The sequence below is a fragment of the Danio aesculapii genome, chromosome 13 (genome assembly GCF_903798145.1).
Source record: "Danio aesculapii chromosome 13, fDanAes4.1, whole genome shotgun sequence".
Taxonomy (NCBI): Eukaryota; Metazoa; Chordata; class Actinopteri; order Cypriniformes; family Danionidae; genus Danio; species Danio aesculapii.
In genome coordinates, this window is record NC_079447.1 from 13,903,140 (window position 1) to 13,929,700 (window position 26,561).

Sequence of the window (26,561 nt, forward strand, 5' to 3'; positions counted from 1 at the left end):
AAGCAGTTCTCCATTTAGATTTCCTTAAAAGGGCATTTAGGGCCACTGACCACCAGGTGTTGTTAATATGTTTTTTATTTTATTTTTGTGTCATAAATATTATTATTATTTTATTATATAACAATAACAACAACAACATAATAATATTAATAATAATAATTATTATTCTTTCCATGTATGAGTTTACAAAGTGTGCTATTGATTAACAGAGTATTATTATTATTATTATTAATAATAATAATAATTATATTATTATTATTGTTGTTGTTGTTGTGTTGTAGTTGTTAATAATAATACTAATAAAAAAATAATATTGTTGTTGTTGGTGTTAATATTATTATTATTATTTTTATTATTATTATTATATTATTATTATTATTATTATTATTATTACTGTTGTTGTTTATAATAATAATATTATTACTATTATTTTTTATTATTATCATTATTATTGTTGTTGTTGTTGTTGCTGTTAATATTATTATTGTTGTTGTTAATATTATAATTATTATTATTATATATATAGCACTGTTACTGATCAAATTTAGAGCCACAATCCTGTTACCCTGTTACCAGAAAGCAGTTTGGCACATCAAGCTGATTACATGTCCCATGTTTCCCATTTACCTGATGTATTAAACCAGTACCTGCTGTTTCCCATAAGGTGTGGGTGTGTGTGTGTGTGTGTGTGTGTGTGTGTGTGTGTGCGTGTGCGTGTGTGTGTGCGTGTGTGTGTGCGTGTGCGTGTGCGTGTGCGTGTGCGTGTGCGGGCGTGCGTGTTTGTGTGTGTGCTCAATACCATTACTTACATTAAACCTTCTGTTACAGTCGCTTGCCTTTTCTAGATCCCTACATTAATCAAAGCATTGATTTTTTTTATTTTTTATTATTTAGATTTAATCTTAGAAAGCAGGACACTCAGGTATTCTGGAGTTCACATTTTCCTCAGGCTTTGTGCTCTGTATAAAACTTGTATGAGCATAGAGAGAAAAATCAGCAGTTTTTAGTGAAAGTTGTTGTGTTACACAGTTTCATCATACCTTGTTGTCTCATTTACATGCATTTCATAGTATGAATAACCGTCTTCCCAGAAATGTATGATGCTATAGAATTGGACTACAAATTGATTGATGAGCTGATGTTTTATTTTATTTTTTAGCATGATCTGTCTTTATTATTAGTAATTTCTATTTGAGATATTCCCATTGATTTCTTTGTGGAAGCAGAATGGCCTGCTATACTCTGGAGAATGTTTATGTGTAATATAGTGAATGAGGTGTGATGTTAAACACTCATTGATCTTCGGTTTCAGCTCTGGCTCAGACCCAATAGTCCACTCATAGTGTTGCGGTGGTTTAAGTCTGCCTGCAGCCAAATTCTGGCAGCTTCTATGATTACTAAAAGCTTTATGTTGGCAGTTCAGAGTTGTGTTGGGCCTTGCGGGCTTCCTTTGTGGTGAGTATACACAAAATTTAGTGGAATGTTTTGAAGGTGAAGAGAGTCATTTTTAAAGTAGAACCCTTTTGGTGGTAAACACGTCCCTTTTCATGAGACTTATACACAATAGTCATTATATATTACAATATTCATTCATTCGTTCATTCATCTTCCTTCAGCTTAGTCCATTTATTCATCAGGGGTTGCCACAGCGGAATGAACCGCCAACTTATCCAGCATATGGTTTACACAGTGGATGCCCTTCCAGCTGCAACCCAGTACTGGGAAACAACAATACACACTTATTCACACACATTCACTATGGCCAATTTATTTTATTCAATTCATCTATAGCACAGGTTTTTGGACTGTGGGGGAAACCGGAGCACCCGGAGAAAACCCACGCCAACACGGGGTGTACATGCTGTCATGACTCAGCTCAAAAGCCCTGAAGAATTAAAGGGAAGACATAAACAGGATTGATTGGTGCTGAAAAAATATTTATCTAATCATTAAAGAATAAACATGTGCTCAACGAGGCTAGCAAAAGTCAACTGTTAAAGCTAGAAAGAAACAAAACAAAATAATCCGGGAGCAAACGAACAACACAAGCCAACACTGCCAGTGCTTTATAGAGGGAGAACAGGTGTGTCGAATTCTGCAGATGAGTGTCTGTTCTTTCCACTCTGGCCGGCCAGTGGGTGGGACCAGGAGACTTGTCACCCAGTCGGAACTCGAAACAGAGACTTTCTTGCTGTGAGGTGACAGTTCTAACCACTGAGCCACTGTGTCGCCCTATACAATATTTGTAATAATATTTTTAGAAACTTTTTTTTAATATTAGAGTTATTAATATACATATTGTTTTTAAATATATTTTATTATTTTTGATAATTTTTACTGTTATTTGTTGTTGTTGTTATTATTATTATTATTATTATTATTATTATTCATTAATTCATTTTCTATTTGGCTAAGTCCCTTTATTCATTAGGGGTCGCCACAGCAGAATGAACCGCCAACTTATCCAGCATATGTTTTATGCAGTGGATGCCCTTCCAGCTGCAACCCATCACTGGGAAACACCTATACACTCTCATTCACACACATACACTACGGACAATTTAGCTTACCCAATTCACCTGTACAGCATGTCTTTGGAGTGTGGGGGAAACCGGAGCACCCGGAGGAAACCCATGCGAACACGGAGAGAACACGCAAACTCCATGATTATTATTATTATTATTATTATTATTATTATTATTATTATTATTATTATTATTATTATTATTATTATTGTTGTTGTTATTATTATTGTTATTATTATTATTATTATTATTATTATTATTATTGTTATTGTTATTGTTATTGTTATTATTGTTGTTATTGTTATTGTTATTGTTATTATTGTTATTATTATTATTATTATTATTATTATTATTATTATTATTATTATTATTATTATTATTATTATTATTATTACTTATCTGGCAGTTTAGTAACATGCAGAAAGAAGTAATATGCTTTGGGTTCTTTGTCAGTTACAGGTTTGATAAAACAAAATGTTGGAGATAAAGAACCCTAAACTCGCATAAAGAACCATTTCAACATAAAAAAGATATACATTTTTAGACAATATGGTTCTAAATAGAACTATTATTGCTATGTGCAATAAACCTTTAAAGAACTATTTTTGGAGTGTATAAACTGTTTCAAATTTTTTCAACTTGATTTCCTCAAAAAGTGTAAACGCTACTTCTTTTAAGATTTTATCACTTTGGGGGTGGGGCTATAAGTTTCTTCGGCCAATAAAAAAAACATGTTTAAAAGAAGTTCCTAAACTGTAAAAAATGATTCTGTATTTTAGTTTTCTCAACATGATTTTGTAAGTTGAAACAACAAATTTGTTAATTCAACTTAACCTTCCAAGTTTTAGCTGTCCTAACTAGTCTGTAATAGAGGGTTTGTCGACTCAACCTAAAAACATATGCTGAACCAGCCTCCTTTAAGTTGCGCCCCATACTTCCAATCCAGCAGATTACAGAATATGTACCATTAAGTCATTTTGCCAACTGCCAGTTAAACACCAGAAAAAGTCAGACACATGGAATATTTTTCAGAGCAGATTAAACCTTAGAGCAGAAGGATGATTCCCAGAAATCAAAAACTGTTGATGAACATTGGAGCAGATATCTGCAGTGCAAGAGTACAATTAAAAATAAAAAGAGTATACATGAAAATACATTGAAATGAAGATGTTGAGATCAAATTTTATAATTTTCCAAGTTCTGGTGTCATTTTTTTCCAAGAGACTGTTTTTAGAGTTGTGTGTTTTTGAGTTTTACAGTTATTTTTTTCTGCTCTTGAGATTAACTTTAAATTACTTTGTAAAACATTACTTCATAAGAAAGAATACTTTGTAAAGACAATTATATTGTAAGTGCATTATGTGTAATTGCAAAATTGGGAGTAAAGATCTTTAATAAAATGAGTAATGCATTTCATTAACTATTCTCTTTCTAATTGAGAAATTTAAACTAAATTTGGCAAGTTCTGCTAAATTGATAATGTTGGGTCAATTTAACTCTGTCAACTAAACATTTTAAGTACAGAAAACTTAACTTGTAGAATTTCGTCAATACAACTTAACTCAGTCTTAACTAGGTTACGTTGAGTGAACAAATAATTTTTTACAGTGTACACCAACTTCAGTATTGTGATGTATTTCCAGTTGAATCTAGATATCTGAATGGAGGTCAGAATGTCATTTTTTCTGCTCCTCTTCACTATCTAGAATCTCAGAGAATAAATTAAGGGTTTTCTGCACCATCCATCAAAATGACATCATCAGAAAAGAAATGCTAATTCAAGGAGAGAGCACTTTTTTAAATAATCAAGGCAAACCAATTTTTTTACTTGCACAGATTAATTCGTCCAAAACTATCCCTTTAAGATTTGTACACATCAAGAACTAGATTAGCATCTACATATTTGCTGTGAATCTTTGTAATTGTATCAATTATGATTCTGATTCACATTAAAGCTGCTAGCAGCTGGTGGAAAGTCCCTGTCCTAATTAGTCATTAATTGAGTCATTCATTCAGAGGGTTAATGCAAATTGACTCATTCAATTTGAAGCAAGTTGATTGTCTTGAATGATCATTGAATCATTGGCTAACTTGATTCATTCAAAAAAGATTCATTCAGGAAGGAATCACCACAGTGTTGCTCTCTTAATTAACAATTTTTATTGACAAAACAGATAAAAGTACTGACAATGGCTGCTTTCGAAATTGCATACTTTATACTACTCACATTCATACTAAATAGAACATATTGTGTAACAGTTGTGTAGTAAATTAAATTTCAAATGTAGTACAGTTTTCGATTGTGATTTCAAACACAGCTAATATGTCTAAAATATAACTCACTCATTGTAACTATAATTGTCATTATTTATCCTTATAACTCAAACATAAACTCAGTAAAAACAGCATCACATTTGCAATCATGCTTTTGCACTGATATTGAGGAAAGCGCATGTCATATTTTCTGTATTTATATACACTGTAACAAAAAATGCAGGGTTCCACACAATTCCTTAAAGGGGTGGTCCACTACGATATCATATTTAAACGTTAGTTGATGTGTAATGAAGCTAGGTGAACATAACCCTGCTGAAAAATCCAGCTTGACCAGCCTGGTTTAAGCTGGACATAGCTGGTTTTGACTGGGCTCCCAGCCTGGCTAGGCTGGTCAAGCTGGTTTTAGCTGGTCATTTTCCAGCCTGACCAGCTAAGACCAGGCTGGAAATGGTTGGAAACCAGCCTGGAAATGGCCAAAACCCCTCTAAAACCAGGCTGGTCGACCAGCTAAAACCAGCCAACCAGCCTAGGCTGGTTTAAGCTGTTTTTTCAGTAGGGAACCAACATCTCTGAATGTAATACACTTAAAGTTTAATGCAAAGAGAGACATTGGCTTTTACAGAGTTAGCTTAGCAAAGCCTAGAGCAAACGAAGTTTGGGGACTACAAAAAAAAAAACAACATCCGGGCTAGTGAGATCAGGGCTTCCGGTTACATGCATTCACCATGCGCATACACCCTGCTTAGCGAAGGGGCGTGGCTAGAAGCACTGTTATGTTACAGCAGAGAAAGCTAAAATGGCGTCACTGCTATTTCCACAGAGCTTGTTCTGTTTCTGTATTTGAACTTTCAAAGGACACGACACAAAAAGAGAAGTTTCTGTGTGGAGTTTGCATGTTGTCCATGTGTTCGCGTGGATTTCCTTCGGGTGCATATGAGAGTGTATGGGTGTTTCCCAGTACTGGGTTGCAGCTGGCAGGGGCTCCGCTGTGTAAATCATATGCTGGATAACTTAGCGGTTCATTCTGCTGTGGCGAACCCTGATTAATAAGCTAAGCTGAAGGAAAATTAATGAATGTTGATTCAGATCATTTAAAATAAGTATTTTCAACAAGCACAAACATTATTTTTTTTGAGTATTTACAAACAAAAAAAATTACAGGAATATTTTTAGCTTTTATATTTTTATTCGTGCTGATTCTAAAATCTAGCTGTACACTAACAGGCTCCATCATGCACTGAATGCTTTTAGACTCTCAAGACAAGTTTTTGATTTGTTTGTGTTTGGAAATGAAGTGACACACGATAATGTAAGCTCACACATCATTAAAACAACAATTATCAATGTCACACATTCCTAACAGGATGCACACATTGCAAAGTTTGGACAACATTTTAGATTGTAGGATTGTAGGGTTTTAAACCACAGCGGTTCGAACTGTAGTTCTGCCGAATGACAAAAAAAAAATGTCAATGTTGATGGTAAAAACTGTACATTCTAGTCAAACCATTCTTCTGCAATCTTATACCAAAAACGGACATAAGAGCAGTATTAATATCTAAAAATGTGGGAGAGCGTTAATATTATGTGATTGTATTGGATGCAATATGGAGCAATTAAGTGTTGATGTTAAATCAAAAGTAATTCACAAATACTTGAAAATAAAATGATTTAATGACAATAATTCTCTATGGTTACAACTGAATTAGTTATAGAATTAGGAATAGGAAATTAGGAAAAAAACCAGGAAAAAGAGCGGCCAGGAAAAGAGCGGCCAGGAAAAGACCCAGAGCAGCGTTTTACCACCTATTTTGTATCTTTCTGTGACTAAAGTCCAAATGCTGAGACATTCAAACCACCTATTTTGTATCTTTCTTGACCATGTGACTAAAGCCCAAATGCTGAGACATTCAAACTGACCAATCAACATGTGACCGCATCGTAAAACCCCCAAAGTCCACAGACCAGGCCCTGATCTTATCAGTATCTGCCTTTGGAGTCAGTATGGACCTTCTTTGGTGAAAGACATGTTTTTCCATATAAACAAATGCATATGATAATTTTAATTCCTACAAGATTCATTTAGCTATTATTATTATACTTTTCATCCTCCCAATTGGATGTACACTGAAGTACACTGTAAAAACTGTAGGGTTCCAAACAATTTATTCTTGCTGTCCTAACACAAATTGATTAAGTTAACTTAATTGTTTGAACATAAAACATAAAACAAAAATTGAACATAAAACAATTAAGGTGTGCCAACACATCCTGAAAAATTGTGTTGGTTCAGCTCAAAATTATTTTATTGAGTGTACTCCAAATTGTTGGTTCAAATTTGCACTGAAATGGATCCCTTATTTGTTACATATAGCTAGGGCCAGACGGAATATGCGGAAATTTTTTGTTATTTTTGCGCAAAATTTTGTTAATTACATCTATATTAATTATTTGGGAGAATCATAACTAAAACCTTAATATATGAAGTAAAAAGTAATACCTTTTTAAATTGTATTTAATGTTTACAATGCAAATCCACTAGATCCACTTTATTTGATAAAGAAAGCAAGTCTCTCATATAATATCTTTACTAAAAGACAGAAAATATTCCTTTACAAACTGTACTGTAAATAAATCATATGAACATTTTCATATTAGTCAATAATAGTACTGAAATTAATAAAAAAAAATGAGTAAATATAAATTTACATACATTTACACAAGTAAATAAACCGAATCAATGACGAGCTAAAAATCTGCGGAAATCTGCTTAATTCTGCGCGCGCAGATTCCGTGTGGGCCTACATATAGCCCACGCTACTGTATACAGAGCTACAGTGTTTAGTTATTAGTCTACTTCTAAGTACTGAGCTTTATTTCAGCGCACACATTAAGCCAAAGTACTCTGTAAAGCCGAACTATTCCTCTGTCAGGCGGCAAATCTAATGCAGGATGGCAGAAGTGAGAGGCTGTAATAAACCTGCAGTGAGTCATTACACTGATGTGACTCACGCGCCTTCATTGCCAAACTCTTTCTCTTCACATCTTGGCTTTTCTATTAAAAAAAATCTATGCGTCCCTCTTTGGATGCCAGTAGACCATTTTAAGTTATTTTTCTTTTTGGTACGTGCCCAATTCTTTAATCGAAGCATTTTAATCAAATGTATTTCAGATCCGTCAGTCATCATGCCGCAAAACATCTATGTTGCTGTGGGTGTTTTCTGTCTGACATCAATCAGTTTGATTCAGAGCTGCAGTCTAAGAATATTTTTTTGCATGTTGCTTGTTGATATGTTTGCATACGGATGCACATAATCCTGACTAAGAGGTGTGCTGCTTTTTGCCCTTTGTTTAGTAACTAGTGAGTACGAGAGATATCATCATAGTTTTATTTATTTTCTTGGACAGACAATATATTCTTGTATTCTTGTCTTGTTCATTCATTCACTCATTATCTTTTTGCCTTAGTCCCTTTATTAATCAGGGGTCACCACAGTGGAATGAACCGCCAACTTATCCAGCATATGTTTTACACAACGGATGCTGTTCCAGCTGCAACCCAGTGCTGGGAAACATCCATACATTCTCATTCACACACATATGCTACGGACAGTTTTAGCTTACCCAATTCACCTATAGCGCATGTTTTGGGACTAGTGGGGGAAACCGGAGCACTCAGATGAAATCCCACGCCAACACCGGGAGAACATGCAAACTCCACACAGAAATGCCAACTGACACAGCCGAATAAACCAAGCTGAGACAACACAATTCTTGAGGGCAACTTAATTATTTTATGTTCGATCCACTTAAATTTGGAAGAACTAATAAGTTAACGTAATTCCTTCATGTTATCCCAACACAAATCGTTGTTTGGAACCCAACATTTTTTTTACAGTAAACACTATCCCCTTAAGATATGTATGTATGGTCCACTGCTATTTTTTCCATTACGTTTCTCAATAAAAATGCAAAATACCTTGTTTTCTTTACACAAGGAGTCTTTTATTTCTTCCCCCAGTTCCACCAATGAACTCTCATGAAGGGCTGCTTATTTACAAGAATTGACAAAGACTTGAAAAATCCAGAAAGGCAGAGATGCTGTCTTGGATGTTATTGATGAGCTTCAGCACAGTGTTTACAGGCTGAGCTGGATTAGTATTGTTTATTTAAGTGGAAGTCTGCAAGCTGCAAGCTGACTGTCAGATTGACACAGGCAGGACATTAGCGTGAAGAGCTGTGTTTGGGGAAACACCTGCAGCGCTGCCTCATCAAATACATTCATAGGGGACTTTTGCTCAATCTATTACGTATTGATCTAGAGCAGCAGCGCTGGCGGGACTCCAGTCTGTTAAACTGCAGTTTTTCTTCTGCAGCATCTGAAGAGAACTGGTTGGGATTGACTTAAGAAGAAAGATGGTTTAAAAATAGATGGCTTTTTCTTGCCTTTAAAGATTGAACTAGGACTGGACCGATAAACAATATTATATTGAATCGCAATAAAATTTATGTCAATAACAATCATAAGCTCTAGACTTTTTGCGACATGATGGCTCAGTGGTTAGCACTGTCGGCTCACAGCAAGAAGGTCGCTGGTTTAAGCCTCAGGTGAATATTATATATAAGCCTCAGTTTGTGTGGAGTTTGCATATTCTTCTTGTATTTATTAAAAATAAATTATCGCAAATATTATCGCACACTGAAAATAGGCAAGGCAAGTTTATTTATATAGCACGTTTCATACACAGTGGCAATTCAAAGTGCTTTACATAAACAGGACTAAAAGAAACAAGTATAAGAGAAATCAAAAGAAATAATAAAAATGGTTAAAAAAAGCATAAAACAGCTAAAATGTGATATAAAAGAATGAAAAAGAAGAGAAAAACATAATAGTGCGATCTGTCGGACGTAGCACAGTGCTCATTCAGTAAAGGCACAGCTAAACAGATGTGTTTTCAGTCTTGATTTGAATGTGCCTACTGTTGGAGCACGTCTGATCATTTCTGGAAGCTGATTCCAGCAGCGAGGAGTGTAGTAGCTGAAAGCCGATTCACCCTGCTTTGACTGAACTCTTGGAAGTTCTAGTCGATATGATCCTAAAGATCTGAGTGATCTGTTAGGATTGTATTCAGTGAGCATATCTGTAATGTATTGAGATCCTAGGCCATTTAGTGATTTATAGACCTGTAATAATACTTTAAAATTTATTCTGAATGTAACTGGGAGCCAGTGTAAACACCTGAGGACAGGTGTGATATGCTCTGATTTTCTAGTTCTGGTCAGAATTCTGGCTGCAGCGTTCTGGATGAGCTGTAACTGTCTGACTGTCTTTTTGGGAAGGCCAGTGAGGAGGCCGTTACAGTAATCCACCCTGCTGCTGATAAAAGCATGAACAAGTTTCTCTAAGTCTTCACTGGAAACAAAGCAACTAATTCTTGCAATGTTTTTGAGATGATAGTATGTTGATTTACTAACTTCTTTGATATGGCTATTAAAAACTCAGATCTGACTCCAGGCTCACACCAAGATTCTTGACCTTATTTTTTGTTGTTTGACCTTTAGTGCCAAAGTACTGTACGCATTCACCTTGAGAACCTCATCTCCGTTTTCCCAAACGCAATCACTTCAGTTTTCTCTTTGTTTAACTAAAGAAAGTTTTGGCACATCCATTTGTTTATTTCCCTCAATTGCATTGGCAGAAAAAATAGGTTGTGTTATATAATGGACCCTCTAATTTTTGTGGCTTCAGTCATTGTTGGGATATCCTTTCAGATATGGAAGCATTAACAAATGATATCAAAATATGTATCGTTATTGCTCAATATGGAAAATATTTCATCAAGATTGCATTTTTGCCATATCGCACAGCCCTAAATGGAAGATTGAGTAAACAAATATAGAAAACAGTGAATGAGTCTGAGTATATGACCCAGAGGGAAACTAATCAAGACATTTTGTTTAGGAACAAGTTGCTGAAACAATTCATCATTTATATTAAATTTATTTTAAAAAAATTTGACTATAAAGAATTTTTTTTATTTTATTATGAAAAGTTTTTTTATATAACCATAGTTGCCAAAAAATAACCATTATTTTTAAGAGTGCAATTACAAATATATATCTCCCAATTGAATCTTGTTTCATCATATGTCAGAATTGTGAGATATAAACTTTGAATTTGTAAAAAAATAAAAAACAAAACAGCTACAAAAAACTATATATATATATATATATATATATATATATATATATTGTCAGCATCTGCATCGAAGAAACAATTCATTTTGACACCCCTAATATGTATGTGTGTGTATATATATATATATATATATATATATATATATATATATATATATATATATATATATATATATATATATATATATATATATATATATATATATATATATATATATATATATATATATATATATATATTCACACACACACATACATATTAGGGGTGTCAAAATGAATTGTTTCTTCGATGCAGATGCGGACAATTTAGTAACGATTCAGTAATAGGTCATAATCAGTTATTATGTACTGACATCATTTATCTTATATGCTCTATACCGCGGTAGAATACTATTACACAATTGCAAAGAATTCACAGTTGCTATTCATTAATTTTCCTTCGGCTCAGTCCCTTTATTCATCAGGGATCACCACAGCGGAATGAACCGCCAACTTATCCAGCATATGTTTTACGCAGCAGATGCCCTTCCAGCTGCAACCCATCACCAGGAAACACCCATACACACTCATTCACACACATACACTACGGCCAATTTAGTTGATTCAATTTTAGAATTCAGAGAAAAAAAATCAACAGTTGTGAGAAATAAACTCAAAATTTAAATGTAAATCTATGAAGGAAAGAAAGTTAAAATTGCCAAATATAAATGCAGATTTCTGTGGTAAAATATAAACTCAAAGATAAACTCTTAAAAAGATATGAGTTTAAAATCCTGAGTAAAAATAATCAGAACTGCTAGATATACGTTACAAAAATTCTGAGGTAATAATAGGGTGGCACAGTAGCTCATTGGTTAGCACTGTCACCTCACAGCAAGGTCGCTGATTCGAGTCCCGGCTGGGCAGTGGATTTCCCTCCGGGTGCTCTGGTTTCCCAGTACTGGGTTGCAGCTGGAAGGGCATTAGCTTCGTAAAACAAATGCTGATTAGTTAGCGGTTCATTCAGCTGTGGCAACCCCTGATAAATAAGGGACTAAGCTGAAGGAAAATGAATGAATGAAGTGAAAATATCTCAAAACTTGCACATGTCAGTTAAAGCAATACAAATAGTTGTTATAAATTCATTGTAAACCATGGCTTCAAGGGGCTTTTATATAAACAAAAAAAAACAGTTTTATTTAACATACAAAAAGTAATAACGTATCTAATCAATCAAATAAATGGTTGACATTTAAAGTAACATGCTGTGTGATACTGAGTGAATCAACTGTTTGAGTCATTTTTTGTTTTTTCAAATGAATCAGTGGGTTATGGCAGTTTACTGTGTAATGATGTAACCTACACAAAGACTCACTAAATCAACCAGTAAATTAGTCATTTTTTTGTTATTATTAAGCAGGGAAGGTTTGTTGAATGAAAAATCCATATTACTTTCTATATAGACATACCTCATACTCTGTGCTACTGTGCAGAGTCATAAACATACACACACACACAAACACTCACAGTGGGTGACTGGCAGAGATGTGCTTTTCTCTGTGATGTCCGTGAGCCTTGACCAGGTCACAACTGAGTCTGACATCCAGACATCTGTTCCACTAGCTGGACACTGCTGGGTTTAGTAACACACATGCACGCACACACACAAACACAAACTGGTTTCTATATCCCAATGGGGACTCTTATAGACAAAATGATGTTTCTATACAAATGGTATTTTATATCCCCCTACCCCTAATCCCGACCCTCACAGGAAAACAATCTGCATTTTTACATTTTCAAAATACTTTATTCTATGTGGATTACATTTACATTTTACCCATGGGGAGCTCAATTTTGGTCCGCACAGTGACACAAGTCCCCATGAGTCTGAGTGCATTTAGGTTTAAGTCCCCACTGGGTTATAAAAACAAGTACACACACATTCACTCACTCAATCATTCATTCACTCACACTTGTACAGCTATCTTTATAGGGACATCCTATAGATGTAATGATGGTCATACTGTTCAAACTGTATATTCTGTTCTCCTTATCCTGAAACTCAATCCTCATGAACAATATGCGTTTTTACATTTGCAAAATACTTCAGTCTTTGTGATTTACAGTTACATTTCAATCATGGGAACCAAAAATGTCCCCACAAGGTCAACCGTTTCAGTAACTGTTGACCATGTGGGGACATTTTTGGTCCCCATGAGTGAAATGTAACTGTAAATATATTATATATATGTAACTGTAAATATTGCTGTACTTTTGGGGAAATCTGGAAAACACACTCACGCACACATACATTACAAACAGTACACATACATATATTACACACATACATTTCATGTTTTATGTGATGATTTTTAAACTGTACTGAATGATTTGTGAGCTGTTTTCCCCAAGAGGACCAAAAATGCCCCAGAAGGTTGACAATTACTATTATAGCTATACTTGTGGGGACATTTGATAAATGTCAGGCACATACATACACACAGACTTGACACACACACACACACACACACACACACAAACGTCTTGTCAGAACAAGTGTGGTGACCCTTTATTAATAAAGGGACTAAGCCGAAATGAATGAATGAATGAATGAATGTTGCCTTTATAATAGAACTGCATGCATCTTCAAGCTGTGTCTGTTATAATATTGTCCTAAATAATATTTTTCTTTGATTGCATATTGCAACTTTGTCTTCTTAAACTTGGAACAGAAGCTCTGCATATCCTAAACAATAAGTTTGAAAACATAAGGGTGGCGTCAGCATGAATGAACATTAATTTATGAAGGCCTTTGTGGTGTTACAGTAAAGCATCTGTCACTCTCTTTGGTTCTGGTTGGCTGGAGTGCAAAAACCTTCACCAGGGGGAAATAAATGCGGTTTTAGCACTTATGTTTTGATGTATAATGGAAACAAGAATAAAAATTGGTTGCTTTGATGAATATTTGTTATTACAGTATATATATATAGTGCTAAAACTGGATATACTTTTTTTTAAAATCATTTCTAAGTGCCAAGTTTCACTTTTTATAAGCAAAAACCATAGACTGCAAAAGATGTGGACGTAGTATTTGTGACTTCACCCATAGGTTTCTGAAGAACGCCAAGCGTGTGGCCAAGCGTTGCCATTTTGTTCGGGCATCATCGCACTAAACGAGGGATACCAAACAAGGGCAAAGAGGCGGAGTGTGAACGAAGCTACAGACACTTTCTAGCATTTTTCATAGACTGGAGAAATGCTCATTACCTGCGATTCGTTTGTGTTCTGACCACATGTGCTTGGTTGCACACTATATCAATAAAGTGTTTAGTCTTTTAAAAACACTGTTGTAATACATTGAGCCACTAAACAATATTCTTATGACATTTTTTACAGAAAGAAAACGTGAATGACATCCAAACACTTCCAATATAGTCTGTGTTAGTAAATGCAAGGCTATTTATGAAATCCAGGCATAACACTGTATGACAACGTTTCAGATGACTGTTTTATAGCCTGCAGCTAATCAATCTGTCAGATTCTGAAGTGCATTACAGGTCTAAAGAACATTATAAATGATAAATGATCTTAAATAAAACAAATACATTTATAGATATGGTAAATAAGTATATAATTTTTTCCCTCACCTGGGAAATGGAGGCCATGTGAATGATTTGTGAGCACAATTAAGTGCACACAGCATGCCATATTATCTGATGATTGTAAGAAATAATTCCAAAAAGCAACTGACTGTGTAAAGCCACATAAAACAACACAAAAATATGATGTATATGCCAAACTCAGCAGCCTATCAGCCGGAATCAGCTGAGGTGAAGTGACTGCGACCAGCGAGACCTAGCTGTCACTCAAGTGGCCACGCCCTTAATTATGTAGACTTAATATAACTTAACATAAACGAAACGGATGAGTTATAAAAAAATTCACCCCCTCACAGTTGTCATGAAGCGTTATTTTAGCTATATGCACCAAAATCTTTCTTTGAACCAGGCTGTAAACAACTTTTTTTCTGCTGTAAAGTTGGCCATTTTAACAGTGGGGTCAATAGAAATTTGCACTATTATGGAGCCAGGACTAGAGGAATTTCGATGAATTGCAGTTTCAGTTACTTCTGTATTTGCTTCATGAGGGAGAGCAGGAGGTTGCCACATGGCAAAAAGGCATTCGATGTGAATAAACCATAAGACATTATATCGACCGGTATATATGGAAACTGTGATTATGGCAACATGTTGTTTAACATGAAGTATTCCTTTAAGGACGTGTGAGCCGTCAGAGTAAATCCAGCATTCCCAGAATCCCACAGCGCTGCAGATCTGCCCGCCGTCACACAGATGGCACGCGCTCGTATTTCATCTCCAACTGTTTGAAGCCCTGCACTGATGTCGCAGACGCGCTCGCCACCATTACAAAACAACACGGAGCTGCTCTGCGTCTGAGCTCTTTCATGCTGCTGGTGCTCAGTGCAGAGTTGGCACTGTGAGAGCTTCCATTATCAGATCTGCACTGCAGAGCAAACTCTGGAGAGCTCGCTGATTCACTCCAAAAAGAGAGGAATACAGTTGAAGCCAGAATTATTAGCCCCCCTGTATATTTATTTCCCCAATTTCTGTTTAACAGATTTTTTCAACACATTTCTAAACATAATAGTTTTAATAACTCATTTCTAATAACTGATTTATTTTATCTTTGCCATGATGACAGTAAATAATATTTTACTAGATATTTTTCTATACAGCTTAAAGTGACATTTAAATGCTTAACTAATTAGGCAAGTTAGGGTAATTAGGCAAGTTATTGTAAAACGATAATTTGTTCTGTAGACTATCGAAAAAATATATTGCTTAAGGGGGCTAATAATATTGACCTTAATAGGCTTAAAAAAACTGCTTTTACTCTAGCTGCAATAAAACATACAAGACTTTCTCCAGAAGAAAAAACATTATAGGAAATACTGTGAAAAATTCCTTGCTCTGTTAAACATCATTTGGGAAATGTTTAAAAATAAAAAAAAAATTCACAGGAGGGCTAATAATTTTTTAATTCAATTGTATGAGCAATCTCATTATCATCCTCCAACGGGGAATCATTTGGGATCATCTGTTTTTGTACAATAGGCAGAACTTTTTTTTTGGAAGTCATACAGTCAACTTGTACTAAATGACTTCTACAAGATGACTTTATAGCCATCAAAATTTACAATGCTAAGCTTAAGGTTCGCACATTGTTTTTAGGAGAACAAGGAATACATGCAAGTTAATCCACTGAAAAACAACAACAAAAACATTTTTATTTTGGTAATCTTACATCAAAGTCTGAGCATTTGCTTCCACGTTTGGAGAGCCAGTTTAATTAGCCCATGTTAATTGGAAGTTGCTAAGACTTTTATTTTAGTTTGTTTTTGGGTCACACTTTATTTTGATAGTCTGTTTGTTACATTTAAGTCACATTGCATCTACATGCCAACTAATTCTCATTAGATTATAAGTAGACTGTTAGGTTGGGCTTTAGAGTTAGGGTTAGTGTAAGTTGACATGAACTTGCACAGTTTCTTATAGTCAGTTAAATGTATGTTGAAGGAGCAGTATCAGCAGATATTAAGCAGATAGTCTACAAATACTTAAATGGACCATCAAAATCAAGTGTTACCGGTTTTTGTGCTTCTAACTAAAACAGAATATTGAGTAGTGGGCAGAGCTTTCTTTTTGCGCATTATTCCCTCATAGCAAACTAACGGTAAGGGTGTGGAATATTTTGGTGAAGCTGTCAAACTGATGTCATCAGAGAAGAACTGGCTCTCCAAACGTGGAAGCAAATGCTCAGACTTTGATGTAAGATTACCAAAATAAAAATGTTTTTGTTGTTGTTTTTCAGTGGATTAACTTGCATGTATTCCTTGTTCTCCTAAAAACAATGTGCGAACCTTAACCTTAGCAATGTAAATTTTGATTTCACACAAACTTTAAGTGTTATATTAGTTTCATTCAGATACTGCTTTTTCACTAAAATGTAACTTGTTTTATGCAAAGTTTCAGAAATTATGTTTATTTTTTTTTTTTGGTCATTGTATTTATTTGAAATGTGCACGGTAAATAGTTTTCACCCAATTCGAATGTTATCGTTGGATTGAATGGGCATCATCGTTGAATGTCGGCTGATAGATATGGCCAGTAGGGGCCTTCTTCACCTACTGGTAGGCTCAGCTACACTAATAGAGAAGACTCCAGATCCAGATCTGTTTTTACATTTCTGTGATAGTTGGGATAGGGGTAGACGTTAAAATACAATTAATGGGAAATTTAATAAATAATATATATATAATTCTTGATAACTTCCGGCCACAGCCATATGTGACATATGTGTATAGCTGATTAACCATGTTGGTGGATGATAACAGCCTTCTGAGCCTACCAGTAGGCGCCGAAGGCCTCTACTGGCCTATATCTATCAGCTGATAACCACTGATAACGCCCATTCAATTGAATGATAACATTCAAATTGGCTGTAGTTTTAGCAGTTTTATTTCAGATTTATTTTTTAAATATAATTTTTTACTTTCATTTTAGTTCAGGTTTTAGTAATTCTGTTTTTTGTCCTGTTGTTGAGAGTTTTTTAAATGTCTGTATAGTTTGATTTAATTATAGTTTTAGTTATTCAGTATATCTTTCCATTTTCCTTTCAAAGTGTAATGTTTTTTTAGGAATTTTCTAGTTTTTATGTAACTAGAAAGTCTGTAGTTTTATTCAATTCAACATATGATTTAATTACATTTATTTTGTTTTCTTTTATTTAATTTTATTTCTAAATATTCCAATTTTATTAAGTTTTAGTTTTAGGTCAAGTTTCAGAATTTATGTTTTTTCATTATGTTTGGCTTTTGAAATGCCCACAGTATGTAGTTTTTACAGTTTTTATTTCAGTTGAAGTTTTTTATATAAATTTTTTACCTATTTTTACCAATATTCCCTTTGTCCTATTGTTGGGATTTAAAAAAAATATATGTATACTTTTATTTCATTTTAGTTTCAGATGTTTGATATATATTTTTGAATGATTTTTATTGGGTTTTTTTTTTAATCAATGAAAATTTCTGTTTTTATTTTTATTTTTGGTTTTTAGTTTTACTTTATCTTAATATACTCTAGTTTTGTATTGTCCTTATAATTTTACACATTTTTACTTCCGTTTTATCTTTTGCTCAAAATAAATTTTTGCCTCCTTGCTAAACAAATAAGTTAATAATATTCATGTGAGTTAAGTTTGTTTGTTTACATTTTTAATTAAACTAATTGGGAAACAAATGTTTTATATTTATTTGTCTGAACGACTGCAGTTACTATCATATATCAATCCAGTGTCTTCATCATGACTCACCATTATGGGCTGAAGCAAATGCATGATATTACACCAGCACTTACCAAATCACATTCACTGGGTCACACAGAGGTCCTGACTCAATTCTGTCACGTTTTGAGGCTGAAATTTCATGGCGTTTTGTGTCTGTGAGCTCTGACCTCTGCACTTTATGATTCGTCTGTACATTTTCTGATGCTTTTTGATAGAAAGACTGCTTCAGCACTGAGCCTCTGGCATCGTCATACTTTAATCTTCCCTGTCAAGAAGAAGAACTGATTTCTTTAATACAGATGCTTTTAGAAGTGTTCATGCAGAAGAAAGAAAAGGCCAATGCTTTCCTCAAATTGGGGTCTTGATCGCTCTGTCTGCACACATTTTGTGGCAGTGACAACATGATTGTACTTAAAGGTTTGAAATATGGAGCTTTTGAACTTTTTGATGCAAGCATGATAATTCAATTTAAGGCAAGATAGTTCAGGGGACATTTTTTAATGCACCTAATGTGAATTTGGAGATTTTGGGCTTAGTTTTACTGTATTTTCTTATCATTTTGAAAGTATTAGTTTTAAAATGAGTTTTTCTCAGACAGAAAAAATAAATCTTAGAAAAGCTATATGTACTGAATATCATTAAATAATTAAAAATAAAAAAGATAATATTTTTTAATTGAGGAGGTAAATATTTAATTTAATTTAATTTAATTTAATTTAATTTAATTTAATTTAATTTAATTTAATTTAATTTAATTTAATTTAATTTAATTTAATTTAATTTAATTTAATTTAATTTAATTTAATTTAATTTAATTTAATTTAATTTAATTTAATGAACCGCCAACTTATCCAGCACATGTTTTACGCAGCGGATGCCCTTCCAGTTGCAACCCATCACTGGTAAACATCCATACACACTCATTCACACACATACACTAAAAACAAATTAGCTTATCCAATTCACCTATAGCGCATGTCTTTGGACTTGTGAGGGTAACCAGAGCATCCGGAGGAAACCCACGCGAACACGGGGAGAACATGTAAACTCACAGAAATGCCAACTGACCCAGCCGAGGCTCGAACCAGTGATGTTCTTGCTGTGAGGTGATCGTGCTACCCACTAAGCCACTGTGACACCCTAAATTAAATTAAATTAAATTAAATTAAATTAAATTAAATTAAATTAAATTAAATTAAATTAAATTAAATTCTGAATAATGTAAAAGGCTGTTCACTTCACTTAAAGGAACAGTTCACCCAAAAACGTACTCGCAACAAATTAACCCTCAAGTGGTTACATATCTTCATGCAGTTTCTTGTTGAACATGAAAGAACATACTGTATATTAAAAAATAGTGTGACCTTGAAAAAGATTTCAACCCGTGACTATTGACTTCCATAGTAGAAAAATCAAATATTATGGAAGTCAATGGTTACAGGTTTCCAACATTTTTTAAAGTAACTTAATTTGTCTTTAATCACACCAAAAGTCTCTATAATGACCTTTGGATTGTTTTAAATGGCTGTGAATGTCGGAGACGTGCTCATTATCCAGTAACTTCTGATTGAGACTCTAGCAGTCCTGCTCAAGCTGTCTTGCAGAGACTGTATGGCCTTTTTCTCTGCTAGAGAACACTCTACTGATTTAAAGTAGAATTGATTAAATAGTCTCTTAAGATAATTAAAATAGACTTATAAGCTTTTCTTTATTGATTAATTAATAACACAAAGAAGACAAAAAGAAAATAATAATTATTATTATAGTAATAGTAGTTATAGGTATTATATATTTTATATTGGGCATTCATATCAAACAGATGACCGAATTTACCAAATTCCAGGTTGAAGAATATTATAATAACAATAATTAGAAAAGTATTATTATTATTATTATTATTATTATTATTATTATTATTATTATTGTTGTTGTTGTTTTTATAATTATTATTATTATTATCATCATCATTATTATTATTATATTGGGTATTCCTATAAACAAACAAATAATTAAATAAATACATGATAGTAATTTATCAAATACCAGGATGAAGAATATAATAATAACAATAATTTAGAATAGTATTATTTTAAATATTATTATTATTGTTATTATTAATATACATTTTACATTGGCTATTCATCTAAAGATATTTATGTATAATGTTTTTTATTATTTGTTTATTAACTATTTATTTGTTTGTTTGTTTCTATGACAACTCAACATAAAATATATGATAATAATAATATTTTAAGTAATCATTTTGTAATTATTGTTAAGATTATATTCTTCATCATTATCATTATTATTATTTTTATATATTTCATAATGAATTTTCATATAAATAAACAATAAAATGAATAAATAAATGATTTTTAAGAATATAATAATATTAGTAATTACAAAATAATAATTATCATTATAATTATTAATTATTATTGTTGTTATTATTATTATTATTATTGCATTTTTGTGTTTTCTATTTAGTTTGTATGTTGAGCCCTGTGCGTTCATGAACGTGTGTCTCCAGAGATTCCTATCCGCATCAAACTGATTATCTGTCTCCATCGTTACCACACACACATTCACAGCTCTCAGATAATTACACACACATTAAACACCCAGTGCCAGTGGCGGTTCATTATGAGGAAACAGAGATGTGCGGATATCTAAACACACATCCACCTTTTCCATACATAATGACTGCGTTTCAATTATAGATTGCCCTCATAGTTATAGCTATAACTTCTATTCAAATAAACTGAGACAATGCTAAAAATAATCCATATACAGTTGAAGTCAGAATTATTAGCCCTCCTGAATTTTAGAAAATTTACCACACATTTCTAAACATTATAGTTTTATTAGCTACTGATTTCTTTTCTTTTTTTTTTTTGCCATGATGACAGTACATCATATTTTACAAGGTATTTTTCAAGATACCAGTATACAGCGTAAAGTGCCATTTAAAGACTTATCTAAGTTAATTAGGCAAGTTAAGGTAATAAGGCAAGTCACTGTATAATGGTGGTTTGTTTTGTAGACTATCAAAAAACATATTGCTTATGAGGGCTAATAATACTTACCTTAAAAGGTTTTTAAAAATGTAAAAACTGCTTTTATTGTTGCCAAAATAAAACAAATAAGGCTTTCTCCAGAAGAAAAAATATTATAGGAAATACTGTGAAAATTTAGCATGTTCTGCTAAACATTATTTGGAAAATATTTGAAGAAAATAACAGAAGGACGAATTATTTTTAATTATATACTGTACATAATCAAAACTGAGTGTGAGGTACATTTGGCTTTGTGCTTTATTTTGTCCATGCTTTAACGTAACATCACAAGCATATTTGTGGACAAAGATCTTATGACTGTGTTTTGTTCCTCCAGTTTATTTTTCACTTTATTTGCACAATACTGGAAAAATCAAAGATTGCAGTATTTTGCTTTTTTTCTGTGATATATATTGCAATAGGAATGCAATTTCACCAGATGACTTGAATATCTCTATTTGTAAAGAATTTATCATTTTAGATTGATGGGGATGATGTTATAGGGCAGTGCATCTGCATAAATTTTAATAAACAATCTACAAGCATAGATAAGTACAAAAAAGGAAAAGATACAAATGAAATGAACAGTGTTTTATGGTTTAACGGAAATTGATAGGGCGTAATCACCTGACTAATTGCCTGTTTTATTTAATGAATTTAATTAGGCATACTTAATCAAATATGAGGGAAATGGTTTGAGTTTAAGGGCTGAGAAAGAATGTCAATTGTTTTACGATCTCTAAGATGCTTCAAAAAGCCCACCTGCAAAGCTACAGTACTGTTTAAAGCTTAAGGCAATTAAGATAATGCATGAATACATTGTATTTATCAAGTTGTTTTAACTAAATCAAATCAACATTTGGTATGACAACACTTTGCATTTAAAACACTTGGTACACTTGCCAATAGTTCTTCAGGTTGCTTTGCAGATAGGTTTTTTTAAAGCATCTTCGAGATGCTGCCAAAGTTCTTCTGGATTGAGTTTGACAAACATTCCAGACAGACTGGATGATGATCAGGTCAGATCTCTGTGTGGAGCACTAGCTGTTGTTGGACTTGTCATGCAGACAATAATCTCACTGTAGAGCTAAAAGTAATGGCAAAAGTAATGTTTGGAAATGTAAACTGATTTTTCAAACTGACATGACTTTAAACCTGCGGTGGCATGGTGGCTCAGTGGTTAGCACTGAGTCCTGGCTGAGTCGGTTGGCATTTCTGTGTGGAGCTTGCATGTTCTCCCTGAGTTTGTGTGGGTTTCTTCCGGGTGCTGCGGCTAAATGTGCTATAGGTGAATTGATTAAACTAAATTGGCCGTAGTCTATGAGTGTGTGTGAATGAGTGTGTATGGATGTTTCCCAGTACTGGGTTGCAGCTGGAAGAGCATCCGCTGTGAGAAACATATGCTGGAATAGTTGACGGTTTATTCTGCTGTGGCAACCCCTGAAATAGAGACAAAAATTAGGAATGAATGACCTTTTTTGGTGAAAATACTAGGAGCTTAAGACTTTTGCACAGGACTGTACAGTATGTTAGTCTTTCATAAACACAGAAAGTTAGCCAGTTGACAAAACTTGTCAGAAATATTTTTACAAACCATCTGAATGAATGTACAGTCATGCACTTTATTTTATTTTGTTATTTAATTGTCATTATCCTTTTAATAATCATATTATACTTTTTTCTCATTTGTGTATGTATTTATCACATTTCTAATAGTGTGTATGTGTATATGTATTATATAATCACTATACTATTTTATTCATTTTGTATGTAATGTGCAATGCTTTGGTAATGCTTGACAAGTCATGCCAGTAAAGCTCATTTGAATAAGAGAGAGAGAAAGAGAGAGAGAGAGAGAGAGAGAGAGAGAGAGAGCAGAGAAGAGACAGCTTGTGTTCAAGGGCAGCGTCACACAACACTGAACCATCACACCTACAACAGTCTGAATTTTATGCCTCATTTAGGAGTTTAAGGTTGAGTCCATTGATCAGTCTGACATGGAAAACACTTCTGACCCTTTCGAGTTCATATACAGAATTTATATGCGTATTGTTGCCATTAAATATTCTTTATTGTTGAGAATATTTGGATGCCCTACACTTATCCTTTCAGATGTGACTGGACGTGGCAGTTGTATGGTTTGTACAGTATAAAATCATTGTCTATGGGAAGTCCTCTAAAGACAAGGTGTATAAGCTTGTGTGTTTGTACTAGTTGATGTGGTTTATGAGGACACAATGTTTCAGAATGACATAGGTGAGACCTAGGTTTTATGGTGATGTGGTTTTTGTGGACATCCGCTATGTCTTTGTAATTGTAAAGGCTTTGAAATTATACTTATCGGGATCTTTTGACGTTCACAATTTGCCTCGAGTTTCCTAGGAGGGTTTGGTTTAGGAGTAGATTACGGTTAGACATATATTAAGGGATTTTTTACAGTATAAAATATATTATGCCTATGGAGAGTCCTCATAAACCACATATTCAAGAGCATGTGTGTGTTTGTGTGTGTGCGCGTGCGTGCGTGCGTGCGTTCATGCATGTGTGTTCTTGGATTATATGTACAGTCAAGCCCAAAATTATACATACCCCTGGCAAATTCTGACTTAAAGTTTCTTATATTCAACTTTTATCATGCTTTTATTACATTTTTTTTTTACCAGAAATGACACCGACTTCTCCCAAAAGACAATAAGACATTGTAGAAAAAGCAGTGGAACTTCACAGCATTTAAATATTAGGGGTGTCAAAAATAATTGTTTCTTTGATGCACCGGTTACTACGTACTGACGTCATTTATCTCATATGCGCTATGTCGCGGTAGAATACTATATGAACGAGGCGAGGGCAAGCAATTAAAATGCTTAATACTTTGAATGACTTAAATGCTTAATATTAAATAATAATAAAAAGTAAATAAAAAGCAGCAATTGTGCACAATTCGTTTTAAGCAAGTTTGCTGGACAGTCTTTCACTGACACTGAAGGTTACAGCAGAACTTGGAGTCGCTATTTCACTGCTAGGAAGAAAATGAAAGCTTTCTCTCTCTCTGTCTGCCTCTCTGTCTCTCTCTCACACTTTGGACCTTTGAACTGCTGGCAAGTTTGTAAGGTATCTTTTCCTCTCCTCTATCACCATTTAAGCGATACTTGTGGATCCTGACATGAGTGTGTCTGCAGAGTGAGTTTTCTCCACGGCGTTCATTACGGTTCAGCTGTGATAGCAATGTGCACTTTACTATGCGCATACAGACTGTTACCGTGCATTTTTCACTGTCTGCATCACTCATCAGTGAACAGCGCTGGCAGTTTTACAGCCAATCGCAGCCCTTTCTGTTGAGCGTGTTAACACAACATAACTCAACAAGCAAGCGAATTAATATTTGCATTTGCTATAAATGCTCATGTCGTCTTCTGTTATTGTATTTGAGTTCTGTTTAAAACATTCAAAAAGAGTGTTTTCTTTGAGCAGGTCAAATTAAAGGTACAGTTCATTTATCCAACAGCTTTTATTAAAAGACAAAATTGTATTACAAATAATATACTGTATAAATATATTTAATTCAAGATTTCTTGTGTTGTGAGAAATATATATATAATTGTGTATGAAAAGCACCGTCAATGCACCATGATGCACTAAGATATCGAATTGAACCGAATCGATGCCATAATAATCGTAACCGAACCAAACTGTTAGACCAGTACAGGTTAACATTCCTAATAGATATGGTCTTCCTAACATCTGCAGGTCCTTATTGAGCCCCTTTGTCTCAGCCATGACTGTCCACAAACCAACAGCAGAGAGCTTTTGTTTTTCACCTGTTGAGTTGATTAAAACATCCGTTGACAATGAATCTGTGCAATTAGGATGCTTTAGAACAACTTGGACTATTTGGAATAGTATAGAACTTTGGATTTTCCCATAGATTGGGACAGTTTGCAATGGGAAAGCATAATTGTGTACGTCACTTTGTTCAAAGGTAAATAAAAGCGAATAATTTTTTTTTGAAGAATATTTTTGAGCTTGACTATTTATTTTATATTATATTATATTATATTATATTATATTATATTATATTATATTATATTATATTATATTATATTATATTATATTATATTATATTATATTATTCATTAATTTTCTTTTCGGCTTAGTCCCTTTATTAATCCGGGGTCACCACAGCAGAATGAACCGCCAACTTATCCAGCACATGCTTTACGCAGCGAATGCCCTTCCAGCTGCAACCCGTCTCTGGGAAACATCCATACACACTCATTCACACTCATACTCATTATGGACAATTTAGCCTATACCAATTCACCTGTGGTGCATGCCTTTCGACTGTGGGGGAAACCGGAGCACCCGGAGGAAACCCACGCGAACACGGGGAGAACATGCAAATTCCACACAAAAATGCCAACTGACCCAGCCGAGGCTCGAACCAGCGACCTTCTTGCTGTGAGATGACAGCACTACCTGCTCCGCCACCGTGTCGCCTATATTATATTATAGAGTATTATATTATACAGTATTAAATGGATGAATGGAAAAATTAATTGATTGTGTGTTTGCATTAATTCAGCTTGTTTTTAAATTAGTTGCTTAACAGCAATCATTATGCTAAAAAAAAACTACATTACCCATGATGCTGTGTAGAAAGTTTTACTTTTCAGTGTGTCACAGAAAGTAAGCTAAAAAATAGATGCCAAAATAGCTTTTTAATAACATATACTGTAATATATACAGTACATATAGCTATGGATAAAAGTAACAATAGTCCACTATACCTAATAAAGCTTCTCCGGGTTTATTCTTCTAATTTCTAATGACATTTCTTTCAATTTGTGTTTTTAAGCGTTATCAGAGCTATCACGGTTTACTGTCAGGTGCTATTTTTCTTTTTTAATATCAAAAATGTACTGCTTTGAGCTCATAAGAGAAACACACACAGCAGATGCATATATGTTTGGCTTAACTGTTTGCATTGTGTGGTGACTGTTTCAAATACTGTAAAGTACAGTACTGCGAAAACTGTGTTGTGCCCTTCAGCTTTGACTGTATCCACAATACTGTATCCACAATAGTCCTCTTGTACATTATTGCTTACTTAGTGTACACTACAGTGCTGGCATACACATGCAACTCACGTGGGTGGTGT

At 33.8% G+C, this 26,561-nt stretch overlaps 1 protein-coding gene across 1 annotated transcript in view; it reads left to right on the forward strand.

Annotated features, from left to right (window-relative positions):
- Positions 1-26,561, forward strand: part of slc35f3b (solute carrier family 35 member F3b) — a 56,743-nt gene that overhangs the window by 1,147 nt on the left and 29,035 nt on the right. The gene's annotated exons all lie outside the window — the stretch shown is intronic.